At 35.1% G+C, this 18185-nt stretch overlaps 1 protein-coding gene across 2 annotated transcripts in view; it reads right to left on the reverse strand.

Annotated features, from left to right (window-relative positions):
• FGF12 (fibroblast growth factor 12) overlaps positions 1–18185 on the reverse strand; it is a 477520-nt gene that overhangs the window by 451504 nt on the left and 7831 nt on the right. The window contains exon 3 of one of the 2 annotated variants that reach the window (XM_036219787.1): positions 15534–15608. The exons of the other annotated variant lie outside the window; for it this stretch is intronic. The gene's annotated coding sequence lies outside the window, so the exon portion shown is untranslated. The remainder of the gene's footprint in view (positions 1–15533; positions 15609–18185) is intronic. 2 annotated transcript variants of the gene reach the window in all.

Genomic DNA, 18185 nt, shown 5'->3' on the forward strand with positions numbered 1-18185 from the left:
CCCAGTACAAGAGACTGATGCCAGCAACTCTTATCAGATTCACTCATTATTGGCTCCATGTGGGCAATGCTGTAGAGCTTTTCAGGGTGTTTGCATTTCTAGATCAAGCAAGCAGATGAGGAAGGGGCCAAGGCAGCTAGTAGACAAAATAAGAGAAGGTCAAAGTCTAAGTTCTGAGAAGAAGGGTTGCTTTTCTTTCAAAAGCTAGTGTATCACAGGAAAGCAACAAAGGGATTGTGGAGTGGGAAGAAGTGACTGCAGCCCAGAGACTGCTAGACCATGGTGCGAAGCCATGAGACCCAACTTCACTATTGTTACTAGAGTGACCTTGTCTCAGTCACCCAACCATGCTGGTCCTTCATTTCCTAACTATAATGGAGATAAATTATTGTCCTACAGACTTTATAGCCATGCTTCTTAAACTTTAAGTCTAATGGTTTTAGTAAATGCAAATTCTAGCTCAGTGGGTCCAGGTGGGGCAGTTCTAACAAGCTCCCGTATGATGCAGATTGCTGTTTTGTAGACTCGATTTTGATAACAAGGCTATATAGGTCTGCAGAGGAGACTGAATAAGGGTAGGGGTAAGCAAATGCTTTATGAACTGTAATGCATTCGAGAAAGCTATGATAATTAGTAGTAATAGAAACAGGTGCTTTCTCTGGGTCTAATTCAGTACAGTATTTCCTAGAGGTGCTGGCACCCCACCCTACCTGACCCTGTTTTAAGGGCTGCCCCACCCTCTCCCACTTCTCATTTGGTTCTCAATGTGTTGGTTCTAGCCCAAAGGCCAACTTATCTCTCTTACGGAACTGGAATTAGTTTTTTCCAGAAGGCAGTAGGCTAATTCAGTGATTTGGCAACTCAGTGAACCCCTAAAGGTTACTTGAGGGAAGAGGGAGCCCAAGAAATCTTGAGGAAAAACACACAGCTCCCTTAAAAATGAAACAGGGTCTGGATCTCAGCAGTTCCTCAGAGGTATCCACTGGACTCACATTGTTTTTGAAAATCAGATAAAGAGAATTTCACCTTTTGTAAACGTATTTACATTTTTGTCTCTCTCATTAGCAGCATGAGGCTCCCGCAACATCAGAAGAGATGTTCACATTTTCTAAGGGAAAATTATTGGTACTGTCCCAAGTTTGTGGCATACAAGGACATTCAGAACAGGTCAACTCCCAGCTCCAGTTCAGAATTCCAGAGTATTCATTTTTAACCTGGCAGACTCAGATGTTAGTTGTCTCAAGGACTTCTCATAGTAGAAAACACTCTAAATCAGGGACAGGGTGGACTGACCAGTCCCAGAGGTGTCTTCTTGCACATCTGAGATTTGACTGTGATAGAAGCCACTAGTCAGGAAAAATGGAGCATGAGGACTGAAATGTATCATGGGCTCACCAAACCTCATCTCCTTCTGACTGACTTCAAAGGTCTCTTTGCTACTTGGCATGCTTGCCAGGCTCACTCTCACCTCAGAATATTTGCTGTTCCTTCTACCTGGAACGGTGTTTCCCAAGATGGATCCTTGCTTTCTCATTGTTTGATCCCTTACCTATTCAGGTCCTTGTCTACATGTCACTCCTTTAGTGAGGTCTTCCATGACCTACCTAATTAAAATCCCCCATTGTCTACTGAAAATTGGTACAGCCACTATGGAAAACATTATGGAGGTTCCTTAAAAAACTAAGAGTTGATCTACCATATGATCCAGCAATCTTTCTACTGAGTATTTACCCCAAAGACTTGAAAACTCATATCTGTAAAAATATTTGCACACCAATGTTCATAGCAGCATTATTCACAATGACCAGAACATGGAAGCAACTAAAGTGTCCAATGATAGATGACTGGCTAAAGAAGCTGTGGTACATATATACAATGGAATATTACTCAGCCATAAGAAGAGATGAAATACTGCCATTTGCGACAACATGGATGGAACTCGAGATAATCATTCTAAGTGAAATAAGCCAGACAGAAAAAGTTGAAAATCACACTTATATGTGGGATATAAACCTAAAAGCAACAAATGAACAGGACAAAAAAACAGAAATTCATGGACATGGACTACAGACTAGTAGTTACCAGAGGGTAGGGAGTGGGGGAGGAGGGAGAGGTAGATGGGGGTAAAGGGGGTCAAATATAGAGGGGTAGGGGGAAGGTGAAGTGGGTAAAGATCAAATATATGGTAGCTGAAAGAAACCATACTTTGGATGGTAAACACACAATAGAATATACAGATGTCAAATTATAATGTACACCTGAAAATTATATAATTGTTATTAACCAATGTTACCCCAATAAATTTAATTTAAAAAAAATAAAAAATAAAATAAAATAAAATCCCCATTGTCTACTATCATTTCCTACCCTCCCCTTCTACTCGTTGTATTTTTCATGGTACTTTTCACTATCTGACATAAAATGTTTCACTCATTTGGTAATTTCTCTTCCACCAAGATAAACTCCATGAAGTGAGGAAATTTATTTGTTTTCCTTCACTTGTTCATATAGACCAGTGCTTAGCATACAGTAGATCTCAACAAATACTGGTGAATTAAAAAACAAATATTTTAATTCATTACATAATTAATTAATAATGGGATTACTGAAATGTTGAATTGCAGATAAGATGGCTGCTCACCACAACTATGAATATGAGCTTTTTGAACACAGTTATTTACTTAAAAATTCAACATTCTGGTCTTGGAGATAAACAAAGCTGGTATATCGAAGTTCTGTTCATGGTCAGCAACTATGTAGCCAAAAAAAAATTTATAATGGTCTCTTTCTTAGCCTTAATCTCTGTCGCAAAATTTATTGGCATTTCAGCAGGTTCTTAAGTCTTTTCCAGACACCAAAATTATGTAATACCAAAAGAAAGAAAAGCAGTGTTTTCATATATAGCAATAACAAGAAAAATATTTACTGAGTGTTAATTATGTGTATAGGACTTGAAGGCCATAAGGATGGCTAAACAGAAACTATCGCTCTAAAAGAACTTACTTACAACCAATAGCAAGAATAGAAAAGACAGAAATTTAGTGAAAAGTTAAATATTAATCAAAAAGATATATTAGATTCCTACATTGAGCAGGAATGATAAATTCTAATATTCCTGCTCGGTTTATAATTTACCTTTGGTTCTCTGGAGATTTGAAAGGGTTAGATACTTGCCAAAAATGACCAAATAGCAACAGAGATTCTACTATCTTTTTAATCTTCTTCCAAAAAGTGATGATCACTCTCATTTTTCAAAGAAAAACCACAAAGCACCAGTGAGAAGACCTGAATTGCAAACAGCTTTTCAGCCTTTCAGAGTGTGCATCCTATCGTTCTTTTCCTTTTTAAATATTATAGTCCCTTTGTCCCTATCAGAAAAACTCTGTTATGTTAATGCGATAAAGAGAATTAAGTGTCATGAGCAAGATGTCTTCCCTCATACTGTCTAAAGATGTGTGTGATAACTTTGTCTTTGTCCTTAAAAACCTGTAGTCACTGTTTCCTGATGAAATTCCATATCACATATATAACTTTCAAGTGTTTCCCCGCCACCCCCCCCCCTCATTTTTTGTTTCTAATCCTCACCTGCCACCAAATACCACCCACATCTTTGTTCAGGATTCAGGTTTTACATCTGTCAGAAGAAGGTTGGGCAATAACATCCATGTCATTAGCAACTCTTTCACTTAGTTATACCTTAGTGTTTTCCACAAGGAAATCTGTTTAGATGTCCCTGCCCTTTCCTTTCCTACAAAATTTTAAGTTGTAAAAAAGGAGTGATTCAGTGGTGATCATGGCTCTCGGGAAGCTACATACCTAATGGGACATTAACACCATTTCTGGGTGTGAAAAATGCCAAGTATTAATGTGTAATTGGGGTAGGGTACAAGATACTCCTACTCATTTATTTCTAGTTCAGAAGAGAAGAGCACAGTGATCTAAGACACATAACAAACATTCCATGATTTTTAACTGTTAATCATCTATAATTAACAAATCTATTCTTCCTTAGCCACACTGGCAGAAAGCCACTGATCTCACAGAATAAGCTGTCACCTACAATGCTTGGAAATAAGTGCATTTCCCAATTTATCTCAAGATCACCCTCCCATCCCAATCATTACCTTAACTTTGTGCAACGCCAATCAAATCCACTGCATGTCAGATTGCAAAGTATTCAGAAGTGAAAAAAGATGGAAAACCCCTGACTTACGATTCAATAGACCTTTATGTAAGTTCTCTCTCCACCACTCTCTCTGGCTTCCAGTTCCTTCTCTGCAGCATGAGGGGCTGGCGAGACAATGCCCTCATTTTTTGAGTCAGTTATTTCATTGTACATGACTATTTTCATTGCAGAATAAATTGCTTGAATCTCTCAGCGCCTAAAGTAATGACAGAACTTAAAGATGACTTGAGGGATCATTTTATTGAGACATAACAAAAAGTAATTTAAAAAAAACCAATGGTCATCAATTCTTGTCTTAAGAAATGAATTAAGATTCAGCAAGAGTCCCCTTGCTGAATCCCTGCTATGTGCCATCATCACTAACATAAAACCAAAATCTCTCCTTTTTGGGTGGAAGTGGAAACTACAGTACTCCTCATAAAATCACTTCAGAAGCCTAAGTGTTCATCAACATATTTCCTGAGCACTTTCTTTTTTGGGTTAAAAAAACTTCAATTCCTTAACCTGTCATTAAAATGCTCATTTTGTACATGGCCACTCTCTATTTTTTTCTAGGTACTTCTAAACTGCAGAGTTTGAATGTGAAGATGATGCTTTAAAAATATCCAAATAATACAGAGTATAACTATAGATCACATTCTTGAACTCTGAAAAATATACTTTTTTTAATAAAAGATGCACATATTCAACTTGCTTACATAAAATAAAATTAGAATTTTACTTTGCAATAAAACAAACCTAAATAATATCCTGTAGCATCATAATAAAAAGATATATTTAATTGTTTAAAGAGTTTTTACTAAAAATGAAGCAGAGATGAAGCATTGACTTCTTAGCACCATATTTTCTCATTTTACGAGTGGAAGTCACTTAACATATTTGAGTAGATACATTATTAAAAGCATTTGGTACCACAGAAGAGTCATGCTTTCTTGAAATATTATCATTTCACAGTATTAGTATCTTTGGATACAGCATTAATTATTTTAAAAGGCATTCACAGGAAAAATACAGTGCGAACAGCAAAACAGAGACTGAGATGATTTTTGTTATCTCCCATTCAAACGAAGTTCTACTTGCTTCAGTGTTTAAACAGACTCCAGGCTGCTCTATAGGAACAAAAACCATGCAGGAGACCATGATTAAAATCCTAATTTTGTACTTGAGCAAGAAATTTCTTTTGTGAAAAATAAAAAATACACTTTTTTTAAAAAAAGGCAATTGTGTTTATTATCCATAAAGTTAGGCAGTCAAACTAAGAATTCCTCTAGCTTTGTGATCACAAACCAATGTGCTTTAAATATGAGATTAATTCACCCTAAAATATAAGTGGAATGAAATTCTTATATTATATAACTTGGGAAGTTTCTTATAGCTTCTCATTCAAAAAGGGGATGGTTAATTAGATGATAGTCATGCTCAAACATAAAAAAAAAAAAAGTCCTGACAAGTCACTTTCAACAAAATGTTCAGAAATTTGAAAGAGTTGATTATAGGTACGTGCCTTGGTTTGCAAAGTAACAATATTATTTATTAGTATTTTCTCTACATCGCTTAAGCTTTCAGAGTTTCATAGGGATTTCAAACTGATTCCTGAGAGATGGTATCCTGTTCTATATCTGACAGAATCTGTGTAATATTTAAATAAGATAGTATATGGGAAAATGTTTATAATCTATAAAGCATTCTGAAGATGCTATATTTTTTACCTTCCCTCCAGCTCCTCAGCAAAATTCATCTCTCCTTATCTTATACTACTGGAACTTTGTTTCACCTCTTATCATTTTTAACACATGCTCTTTTCTATTCTAGATAAACCATCTCTTCTAACAGAAATCATTGTACTCATGCATCTACAGTGATTAGCATAGTCTTAGGTTTTTTAAAAACACTCAATAATTTTTGGTTCAAGGAAAAAAATAACAAATTTAAAGTTACTAGAGAATATGTCGCAACCAAATATGTTTTAGGTGTTGTAGATATGATTGATTTCTCATACAGAATTTCATTCATCGTTAATACTTAGCCTCTTCTTTAAATATTCACATTGCTCTGAGAGACAAATAGAAAAATTTAGTGGATAGAAGATTCTACTGGGCCTTTACATTGCTCAGAGGATTAAACCTTATCATTTTTGTTAAAATCACGCATTAAAAATATATTATTTCAGTTCATAATTGGTAAGACTCTGATTAAATAATCTAAACTTGATAACACCTTTAAATAAATAATAATCTCTTATCACCTATACTCAAAAAAAAACTAGATCTTTTTTTAAGCTGGAAGAGTCTCTAGGTCATCATGTCTTTAGCTCACCTCATATCACTGATGACATGACAAAAGCACATGAGGTAAAGTGACTTTGCCAAGGTCACAGCAAATCAGTGACTGAGCGCTGAACAACCCCAGGATGGATTCCAGATCACCTGACTCCTGACTCCAGTCCAGTACCATTTCCTTCTTTCCTGTCCTCTCCAATTTATTCATCCAGAACTAACTGACCAAGCAGAAACAACTGGGAATAGTCAGACCTCTATTTATAACAACTTGCTTTATTATAGTACTATATGGTTTACAAAGTGCTTTCCCTAGACTCTCTCTCCTTGAGAGTCTATTGAAAACCCTAGAGACAGGACATTTACTTCCTTTTACAATAAACTAAGCCCTAGAAATGGAAAGTGATATGCCCAAGGTCACCGAGCTAAATCTGAACCCAGACTTTCTTACTACAAATCTAAAACTGTATATATAAAGTCTCAGGAATCTCTGTTTCAAAGATACAATCTGGAAAAGCAAAATAATTATTCTACTGTAATCCTCATTTGCATCCTATTATGACAAGGGGCCTGCCCCACTAACTTTGTGAAGGGTTTATGAGTACAAAGGCTGATATTAAAAGGACTTTAACATAATGAGATGAATAACCCATGTAAAAGTAATAGATGAATTGAGAGACAGGACAGGACAGCCAACAAAATGCATGTCTATCAAAATGACTTAGACATCAAGGACAAGAAAGGCCTTCTTTACCTATTTATTTCAGCCTCTACTTTTGAGCTGAAGAAACTGAAACACTTTCACCTCCAGCCCCCAGAAAATGGAAATCTCGAAGTATCTTGGAGAACAAAAGTTATGGTAGTTGTGGTTCCAGAAATGCCACCCTTTTGAACCAATACAGAAGTCTGTTTGTTGACACTCACAAAAGGTCCTGAGAAACGCAATCTGTACTAGGATCAGGAATGTAACTAAAGACAAGCATTAGAATGTGAGAAGGTGTTCAGAGCAGTCTTCAAGGCAGCTGACAAAGAACAGCACATCTCTGCTGGAAGGGAGGAGAAGCAGAAGAGTGGTGACAAGGTAGATGCACAGAAAAAAATGAAGAAACATGTCATTCCCTATTGCACAGGGATAAGAACAACAGAGAAGATAAGATACTCTTATTTCTCATTTTTAGAAACAGCAGAGAAATGACTTCCAACAAAGGGAAGGAGGAAGTTTTTATGCATAAGGAGATTTCCCAAGGGATAAAGATTGATAGTTTTCTTCCATGGGCCATAGGAAGTTAATTCAGAGTGAACACGATCTCTTATTGTACAGGACTCTATCTGAGCTTGAGATGAGATGAGTGATATGTCAAACAGACGGAAGGGGAAGCGAAGATGGTCTGCTACATGTGTGTCGGCACATATGTATGTTACATGTGTCTATAACATGGAGGTATAAAGCCTTTAGCTATTTTATGCCCAGGATATAATGAAAAGTGCTATGAAAATAAATAATTATGTTATTTACTCAGTTAACTTTCTATCATATACTTAATACATGCCAAGTCACTGGGATTACAAAGAAAGACAGAGACTTTGCCTTCATCACGGTCACATCCTAGAAGAGAAGCTATGACGTGCATCCAAAGAACCGTACTACATAGTGTAGAAAGAAATCAATACTGCAAGGGATTCACAGGACCAGAGAGGGAAAGACTTTTCTCAGCAGAGAAGGACCAAGATAAATTTTGAGAAAATTATAATCTAATTATTTGTAGATATAGAAACTTAATGTACTTAGGAAAAAATATTATAAGATCTGTTGTAAGTTGTTGCATTTTGTTTTTAATGGACATTTTATTTTAATTGTTAGTATTATACTATAGATAAAGAACTGACTATTAAACAACATGTTTTTATAGATCTTAGCTTACCATACATAATACACTATTTACAAATAGTTGTCATGGAACCATAAATTTAACAGAACACATTACATTTTAAATATTCATCGAAGACAACATTCTCCACCTCTCCAAAATGTTTAAATTCTATGTTTGTACATCTGTTGTGTGCTTTCAAGACAACGTAAACATGAAAAAAATCTCAAAAAATATATTGCAAAATGGCATAACCATGCTTCATTTGGGAAGTTGTACCCTGAATTTGCTGAGTAAATTTAAATTCAATCAATATTAACCTGTATAAATAAACAGAGCTTGGTTCTTCCAGATTAAGACCTGAGGCCCTGCTTTCAAAAGAAGTAATGAGAACTCCAAGTCATTCTGTCTTTATGACATTACATTACATAAAAGAGTTTGAAGTCCTGTACCTATGTCCAAAGCATAGCTCCTTCATTTGAATGATTTTTTTTTTTTAAAGAAACCCTCAGGAGTTTTCAAAACTGGTACTTCCAGACCTTTGAGACTCAAATCTACTGCTTAATAATTTTAACCATATTTGTAAATAACTGGGCTTTAAGATAGGGTACAATATGTTTTAGTGAATAGAAACATACTATGAGAATCAAGACAACTGAGTTTCGATCCAGGTTTTACCAGGAAATGAAGGAGCTAAAAATGACTTAAGAAGTCTCTTCTGACCATAAGATTTTATTACACTGTGGGAAGTTAGTAACTTGCCAATAATAAAATCGGAAAAGGAAATTATTATTTGAGTTGTAAGAAATGAGATTCATTTCCATTGTGAATATGAAGGCAGACTTAATCACTCCCACCCCTTAGAGCCTCTAGCACTTGTTAATATCTCCATTATGGCATTTACCATATTGCATCTTTTTTGTCATTATTCAAATCAGTTTTTTATTTTAAAATTTATTTTTATTGAGATTTAAATTACATACCATAAGAGTCATCTTTTGAAACTATAAATTCTACCATACTGCATCTCAAGCAGTGCTGTCTTTCATGCTAACATGGAAGGTTCACGAGGTCAGGAACTATCTCATATTCAATTTTTGCCAATGCCCAGTAATGCATTACTAGGGTAAGTATTCGATGGATGCCCAGGTAATGGAAAAATGAATAAATTAGTATGTCAAAGCAACTCTAACAAATGGTCTATCTATGATCTTGGTAGTTCCCTTAATCTTGTACCTCTTTTATAGTATTCACATGGTGTTTTCTCATGGGAAGACTATTTTAATGACACTGATGCCTGACAACCTAAATATGTTGGATAAACAGAGGAAGCTAGCCTGAGCACTGCTAAGAATTCCACAAAATACTATCTCTAAGACCTCTGAGCTGAGATGATCTTTCTGCAAGATTATTTAGTATCTTTTGATTAAAAAGAGACTTCCAAGTAAAGATGGGGAATTGAACACAAGCTTTTACTTTCATTCCTACCTGAAACACCATTAAACACACAACAAAGGGGTACGTGTATGTTTGATAACTCTATGAAGATGGGGGAAAAGAAAGAGAATATAGTAACAACCAAATTTTAGGAATGAGATCTCAGCTGGTGAAAATACAAAGTATTTAGCGGACCAGGAAAAGCTGAATTCTAAGTCAGCGGTGGAGAAAGACTATCAACAACCTAACTTAACCTAACTGCAGACTCTTCAAAAATTTCAACAGTCTTAGCACCAGGTTTGTCTAGACGTAGGATGAAGGGGAAAGAGATTAAATATGCACAACTGGTGAAAAGTATAATACAGAGAAGGTATTATAATTTCCGAACCTCTCCTGAACATTGAGCATCTAGACAACTGCCTTCACCAATCCCAGTAGAAAACTGGAGATTTATTCTTTGTAGTGAACAGAACAGAAGCTCTCTGTCCGTGGAGCAGAGTAAGTATATTGAAAAAATGGGAGATTAAGAGAACATGCATACACTGCTGAGATCCACAGAATCCTGGAAGCCATGTCTTTACCACCCAGGCAGGAGAAAGAGTCTTCTTTAAGGAACCTTATAAATAATAAGAGGCAAGACCCAAAGATACTGATATCGGGAGTTTCACAGTGAAAAGCCTACCAAATTATCCTAAAACTAAGATCATTTTCAACAAGCCCCATCCATGTTAGCTTCCCACACCAACTCTTAAATATGAACAAGTTACCACATATAAAAATATGTGCAGAGTCTCTAACATAAAAGACAGAAATCAAAACAGAAAAAAAAAATTTTAATGGTTTACTAGAAACAGGTCATGGAAGCAGAAGAAAACTTTAAAAACTTTAAAAAATACATTACATTCTTAGCAAGGTTATTAGAATATATTGCCTCTGTGAAATAAGACAGCATAATAGAAAATGGAACATTCAAAGAAAACAAAAAGATAAGGATCTTGGACATGATAGTCTGATATCAGAAATAAAAAATAAAAACTAACAAAAAGACTAAAAGATAATATTGAGCTTACCACCTAGAAAACAGGGGGGAAATGCAAAAGAGATTAAAAACAGGCAATAAAACATATGAAAACTAAAAACATAAAAACATAAATTTAGACTATCAATATCTAAGTAACAAGATTTCCACTAAATAACAACCACAAAAAAAAAGAAACAAAGCATAAGAAATTATCAAGAAAAAAATTCAAGAAAAACTTCTAGATGTAAAGAAAATGGGTTTCCACATTTAAAAAGGCTTACTAAATACCTATCATAATAGGTTAAAATGAAACCACAAGAAGGCAAATTTTTATAATCTTTCAGAGTTCTGGGAAAAAGTATAAATCCTACAAGTTTTCAAAGATAAGAAATAAGATATGTTCAAAAAACAAAGAATCAGAACCATCAGACCAGATAAAAAATCAGAAGAGTGAAGATATTTATAGGGGTGATATTTGAATTCTGAAGGAAAATTATTTCAAAGAATTCTATACCTAGCCAAATTATTTTTTTCAAATATGAGGAAAGAATGGAAACATTTTCAGATATGCAAAGGCCCAGAAAATTAACTTCTATACATCCTTTTTGTGCACCAAAAATAAAGGAGCGAACTATGAAAGAATACAGAGCATCCAGGAAAACAATAGATCTGAGCAAAGAGACCTCCAGAGATTTTCCAGGGTGATGGAAAGAGAAATTTCAGAATCAAATCGGGGCATAGAAGGAAGTTAGAAGGTTCTGAGAGAGATTACTTCAAAAAGATGAAATTGATTTTTAAAATCTGTGCATCTGAATATGTCGAGATGAGACTCAGACCACTGGCAGAGATTCAAAACTAAATAGGGTGTGTGGAAAGCTGGGCAAACAAAAAACAAGACAGCTATCAAACACAGGGAAAAAAACATCTTAAGAGGAAACGAAGAGTAATCATAGTTTAACTTGGCTTAGTCATGAAAAGTATTTACCTAGTCAAAATAATATAACTATTAAATACCGATCTAAATCCAAATAACAGTGTAACAGCCTCGGGAAGGTGAGCCGACGGAAAGGATGTCATTGTGAAAATGCGATGATGAGAGAGATGGAAAATTAATTTCTATGGTGGGATATCGAAAACAAGACTGAGAAATTGAGAGGCAATAAAAAGAGAATATTACTTAGAATACAAAGACAAATATCAAAGAGTTGAGAGTGTCTCTGGAGAGAAAAAAAAAATTGAGAGAGGAGATGAGGAAGTGTTGTGTTTGATAATATACTTTCCATGTGACAAAAGTAATGTATAAAAAAAGAAATGGAAGAAATCACCTCAAATTTTATTCATGAGGAACTGTCTTTATACCTCTTCTGCTCTAGAAACATCTCTGAAGGAATGAGTTGCATAGGAAAATGCAATGTGTTCCCTGACATCCTCTCATCTTTACTAAGACATAATTCAATGGTCAGTCATGATTTACAAAAGGCCGCTCAGAGAAAAGACAAGGTTGTTCTTGCCATCTAACCGCTCCTTATAATCGTCAGATTAAAATCATCCACCCACCCTCATTTTCAAAATTTATTCATAACCCTTTCAACAGTCTTCTCTATACAAGGTGGTATTCTAGATTTCAATAATTGATTATGGCTGTCCACTTTGGCCATATCTTCCTAAAAGTTTTAAGGCTTTGACCTAAAACAATGTCCTTTTAGGGTTACCATATTTCACAGCTCTATGTGGAGTTACAACTAAAGACTCAAAATGGAAGTACTAGGAGGTCATTTAAACAATTAAGCAAACCTTAATCCATTTGACTCAGCAAAAGCTTGTGGCTATGATTTTGTACCAGAGGTTACAATAAGGCAGTTTTGAGATATTTAATGACAGCTACATTTCACTGAGTGCTTAATATATACCAGGCAATGTGGTAAATATTTTCATTATTATTTCATTTAACCTTCAAAATGACTTTATGAATAGTTATTCTTATTATTTCCATTATATAGATGAGATAATACAGGGTTAAGGAGATTAGGAACCTTGACCAGTATCTACAGCTAAGAAGTGGACAGACAAAAATCAAAATCAGAATTGGGTTCAGAAACTGCTCTTTTAAATTTCCTTGTGTTCTCTAAAGAAGGATAGCCAAAATATCAAATTATACCTTTGAAAGAGTGATAGTAAAGTTAAAGACAAACATAATTCCTACTTGAGGCTTTAGATACTAAAGATAAGAAAGTCTGAGGAACATGCTATAACATAGTCGCACAGTAGTCACATAACTTTGCCCTATCATTATGATTTTGAGACTTGATAATTTATAGATCTTTGGGGAGCCATTTTTAAGCCTAATGAATTTCGGACAGATTCTTTAGACCATTTCCCTAAAATATCAATCTGTAAGTTTTAATGTAAAAATATAGGGGGAGGGGGGGAGCCAAAAGTGAACAGAAATGAAACTCACTATTCATTAAGCAAGGGATGTGTGTCAGCAGCAGAGGTTGGCAAAAGTCACAAAATAAAATACTGGACCACGGCATATCCTCTCACCATGGTAGTGTGCTTATAGGTATGCCTTGCTTTGTATAGTGGAGGTTGTCTATAAAAGCTAGGGAATAATTGAAGCTTTGCAAGTAGAATTATACTCTAAAAGCCTACATTTTTGAAATGTAGTATCTCACCTACATTATATAATTTGTATCATCTTCGCCATTTTTGCCCAGTCTTTTTATCATGACTTATCTATCATCCACTGTATCCTGTTCCCAGCCCAACCTGCTTCTGAGAGCAGGGACTCTGACATGTCACTACTATACTCAGCACCTATAACAGTGTCCAGTATAACGAATATTTGTTAGATGGATGAATTAACCTATCACTTAATCTTTTCCTAGTTGCTACATGTACAGTAATGACTCTCTATCTTTATGTATACTATGCCATCAGCATGGAATACTTTTCCAGTGCTTCAGCCCCATCCCTTCTAAAAGACCAAGCTCAAATGCCAAGTCCTTTTTCTATATTCCCACAGATAATATTATTATATCTGGTATAATAGTAGAGATTATAAACCTTGTCTTATTTGTTGGGTCTTGAACTATAATATCTAACCAGAGTAATCCACACAGAAGAAACGATAGTAAAAGTAAATGTAAAATTTAATCTAAATTTTTACATGCATTGTCTGTTGTCACCTTTTCTAAGGCTTCTGTTTGTATCTATCTTCAAAAGCTTATCTGTGAGGTCTTCATGGGGTCAAAAATCGTGTCACTTTTCACGTCTAGTCCTTATGATAAGCATTGGGTATGGCACAGATAAATGGATAAATGGATACATCCAAACATGGATCTTTATATAATTAACTAACTGGTGTGTTTGTGGGCGATGCTGAGGTGATTTTCTAGATGTGATCTTGTTTACTCTTTTAAACTGTAGAGTTCCCTCATGAGACTGCTACCCCATGACCCCTTATTCTCAAATCCCTCAATAATCAGCAAATTTATTTCCAGACATAATGGCCAAGGACAAAGACTCTTAGACTAGGTTGTACATACTAGTGTTTCTGAAAGTGTGATCTCTAAACTAGCAGCATCAGAAGCCATTGGAAACTTTTTAAAAATGCAAACTCTTGGGTGCAACCTAAACCCATTAAATCAGAAACTATGGGAATGAGACCCAAAAATCTGTGTTTTAACAAGTTTGCAAGTTATTACGATGCACACTTAAGTCTGAAAACCCCTGTTCAGGCACACTGGGCAGAAAGTTGTCCTTACTATTCTGGCATAAACAATGGAATATTTCCTGGAGCTAACCAACGATGTCAACATTCCTATCATAATAGTCAAGTTTTTTTTTTCTCAGGAAACTGGATTTTATTTTAGATCAGACAATGGGAACAAATTAGTAAAATTCTAATTGAAAAGATTAGTGGATGTCACTACTACCAATTGATGTTACTGCTCTAACTTTTATAGCATGACAAACCAGTCTGCCTTAAAAACTATCCTGGTTGTCCCAGAATAGAAAAATGAGTGAACTAGAACTAGGAAGGTGAAGTAGACAACTAATGAAAGCAGCAAGCGTCAGCAGTCTAAAGAAAATTATGAAAAAACAGAACCAGTTGTAGACCAATCACAGCTGGTAACAAAGGAGGAAGGAGGGGAAATGATAAAAGAAGGAAGGAATATGGTAGTAAGAGTAAGTAAGAAAGGTGGTAGCTTCCACCATGGCAAGGCAGGAACCTTGCCATGTATCAGAAATGCCACAAGGGGTAAAAAGATACCAAAAGCTGCACCTAGTTCTATGTAAAGGAGCTTACGTGATAGTGGGGAGTTTAAGGCAACAATCCGACCACACATAGGATGAGAGGAAGTACTAAGCCTAAGTAAGAGTTAAATAGCAACCTCAAAAGCAGCAGCCATTATTATTGAGTACTGATTTTATGTTTGGTTCTTTACCATATTCTCTTTATTTGTCCCATTAATCTTGAGAGAGCCATTGTACAAATTAGGATGCAAAGACACAGAGATATATATCTTATTTAAGTCATAGGGATTAACAAGTTGCTAGTCATGTGTGTGATTTTAAGGTTTGTAATCTTTCTACCATAGTACTGATCCTGCCAGATGGGCAGAGCACCTATTCAAGGTGAGGTGAGAAAGGGAAGTCGAGACCCCATGTTAACTTAAGCTCCTGAGATTGGAAGCTAACCTAAGGCACAGGACATCAATGGGCTCTTTTCTCAGACTCACCTGACAGCAGGCAGAAACTCTTAATGATTCCTCAATTTTGGCTCTCACTGGCCCAGGGCTTAGGGTAGACTGAGCCTGCAGAGATCAGGTATCCTGAAGGTTAATATAATGTACACTAAATGTAAGAGTATGTACACAGCTGGATTAGGTTTTCAGGAACTAAGGAAGGTTAACTGACTTATCAGATTTCAAAAAAGTATATACCTTAGATATTCACTAGTGGTTAAGCTCACAGACTCTGAAGCCAGTCTGCCATTTTCTAGCTATCTGATCTGGGCAAGTTACTTAATGTTTCTATACTTGGGTTTTCCACTCCCTAAAATAGGGATAACAATAGTTCCTGCCTCACTGGATTGTTATAATGATAAAATGAGTCAATATATGTAAAACAGTGCTTGGTACACAGTAAATGCTACACAAGCATTATTTCAAAAGACTCAGTTATTTCTTCAATGTCCTTTCAGAGTTTCACATGAATAAAGCATGAAACCATGAAGCATGAAGAGATTTGCTTGAGTTCAGTTTAAGTAGGTTCATTTAAAAATTTATAACTGAATTTAACACCTAGTGTACTATGCTTTATTTTTAAAAACTAATAAAATATTGGTAAAAGATTCAAAAAAGGAAAAAATAACTCATAATTCAATTGTCATTACCCAAATATTGCCACTTTTTTCATTTACTATATACCCTTTGTTCATGAACATATAAATTTTATATTACTGTCATCAATACATAGATCTACATCACTATTTTTTAATAATTATATCACAATTATTTCTGATTATAACTCATGTTCATAAACATGTTAATGGCTATTAAATAGTTCATCCCATCACTAAATTTTATTATTTATACAATCAAGAAATTCAACTTATTAACCATGAAACTCTTAGTCTTTGGATAACTTTAATCTGAAAGTAAAAACTTTTTCTTCTATCTAAAATGATCAGTAGTTAATCAAACATCAGAAGAGTTGGTTATTGGTTTTTAAATTATTTGAAGACAATGAAGGACTGAATGCAATTATTTTTGAATAATATATTACTAATATTGAGAACTAAAAGAAAAGCGAATCTCCCTTCTATAATGTCAGCAAAACACTCCATTTGTTTTTTCTTTTTTAGGGGGGATGTGCTGTTGAGGATTGTGAGAGAGGAGGAAATCATAGCCACCAACTCATCTTCACATATGAATGATATATAAATTATTCTTAATTGTAAAGAAGACACATGTGAGGATTAAATAAAAAGTCACACACACACATACACACACAAAAAAACATGATGTACAATCTACTGAGGAAAAATGCCACTGAGTTAGCCAAATAGAGATCAAGGCATCAACCGTAAATCTTTAGAATATATCCACTGTAGTCCTTACATAAACACTCAAAAATGTTGGTTCCTATAATCCCAGAGATGAAAAGAATCTTGCCTCTAATCCACCCTTGTTTCATAAGTAAAGAAATAAGGTCAGAGAAAAGAAGTGACCGGCCCAAACTCACACAATGAGTTGGGACAGGAATCAGGATCCAAGTCTTCAGAATCCCAAGCCACGGTCAACTCCACAAGGCCACTGCAGCCACCCATCGGTTCAGACATACTGTCCTTCTACTGAGTTCTCAATCATGCAATCTACGAACTTCAGCCAAGGAGCAATTTCTCTCCAGTCTTAGTGCTTTCTCACTTGGAACCAAATTAATTGTTCAACCTAGTTCAATTGCTCAACCCAGACATAGGCCCAACAGCTTCAGTCACACAACTCGCAGCACTATAAAACCAGCTCAAATCTACATTAAATCCTTAAAAATTAATATGGCAATTACGACCACCCTGTTTTATTTTCTGTAGATGTAACATCTAATGAAGATCAAGTAAAGAAGAACACAAACAAGCCAAAAAAGTAGTTTCTTTGTAATAAGAAAGTAGAAATCAATAAGCAGAGAATTTTTTAAAAAATGGTTTAGGACAGTGAGCTCCAGAGAGAAAAAAGAAAAGATTTTTTTCTCAGGTTGCACCATTGAATAGAGAGGCTAGAACCTGAATCCAGGTTTACTCTCTTATAGTTAATATCACTTTTATTTCATGAGAACATGCACTATGTTTTCTATGACTCAGCGAATTACCACACAATCTCATAATCCCACCCATATGTATACCCCAGTTGGAAAAGCTCACCCTTAAAGAAATTAACACATAGTAAATACTCAATAAATGATGCTTATTAAATCAATCAATCAATCATCTTGTTTTAAAATTGCTTTGGTTGTCTCCTTTGCCCCAGTATTATTGAGGGTTTGCTATATTTGCATTATCAGTTTCCTTTTTATGCTGATGTTGAAGTAAAGTCCATGAGTAAAAAGTAGCCATATCATCACATTTTAAATTATATGTAGGCTTGCAAATAAAGTGACATTTACGTGGAAACCTTTCTCTTGACACATAGCTAATATTTCTCCTTTACATTCTGGAAGAAGAAAGTAAACCAAATTCAATTTTAAATTGTGTTGAAAATATTTTGAAATGAAAGTAAAGCCCTTTGAGAAAACCGCTTAAATAATCAAATTTTAAACTATCCAGATTATAACAATTAGAATAATTATGTGATAAATCTTGTGTAATTCATTTATGTGTAGAGCTTCTAAACCCA

Source organism: Rousettus aegyptiacus, unplaced genomic scaffold, assembly GCF_014176215.1.
Source record: "Rousettus aegyptiacus isolate mRouAeg1 unplaced genomic scaffold, mRouAeg1.p scaffold_m13_p_4, whole genome shotgun sequence".
Taxonomy (NCBI): Eukaryota; Metazoa; Chordata; class Mammalia; order Chiroptera; family Pteropodidae; genus Rousettus; species Rousettus aegyptiacus.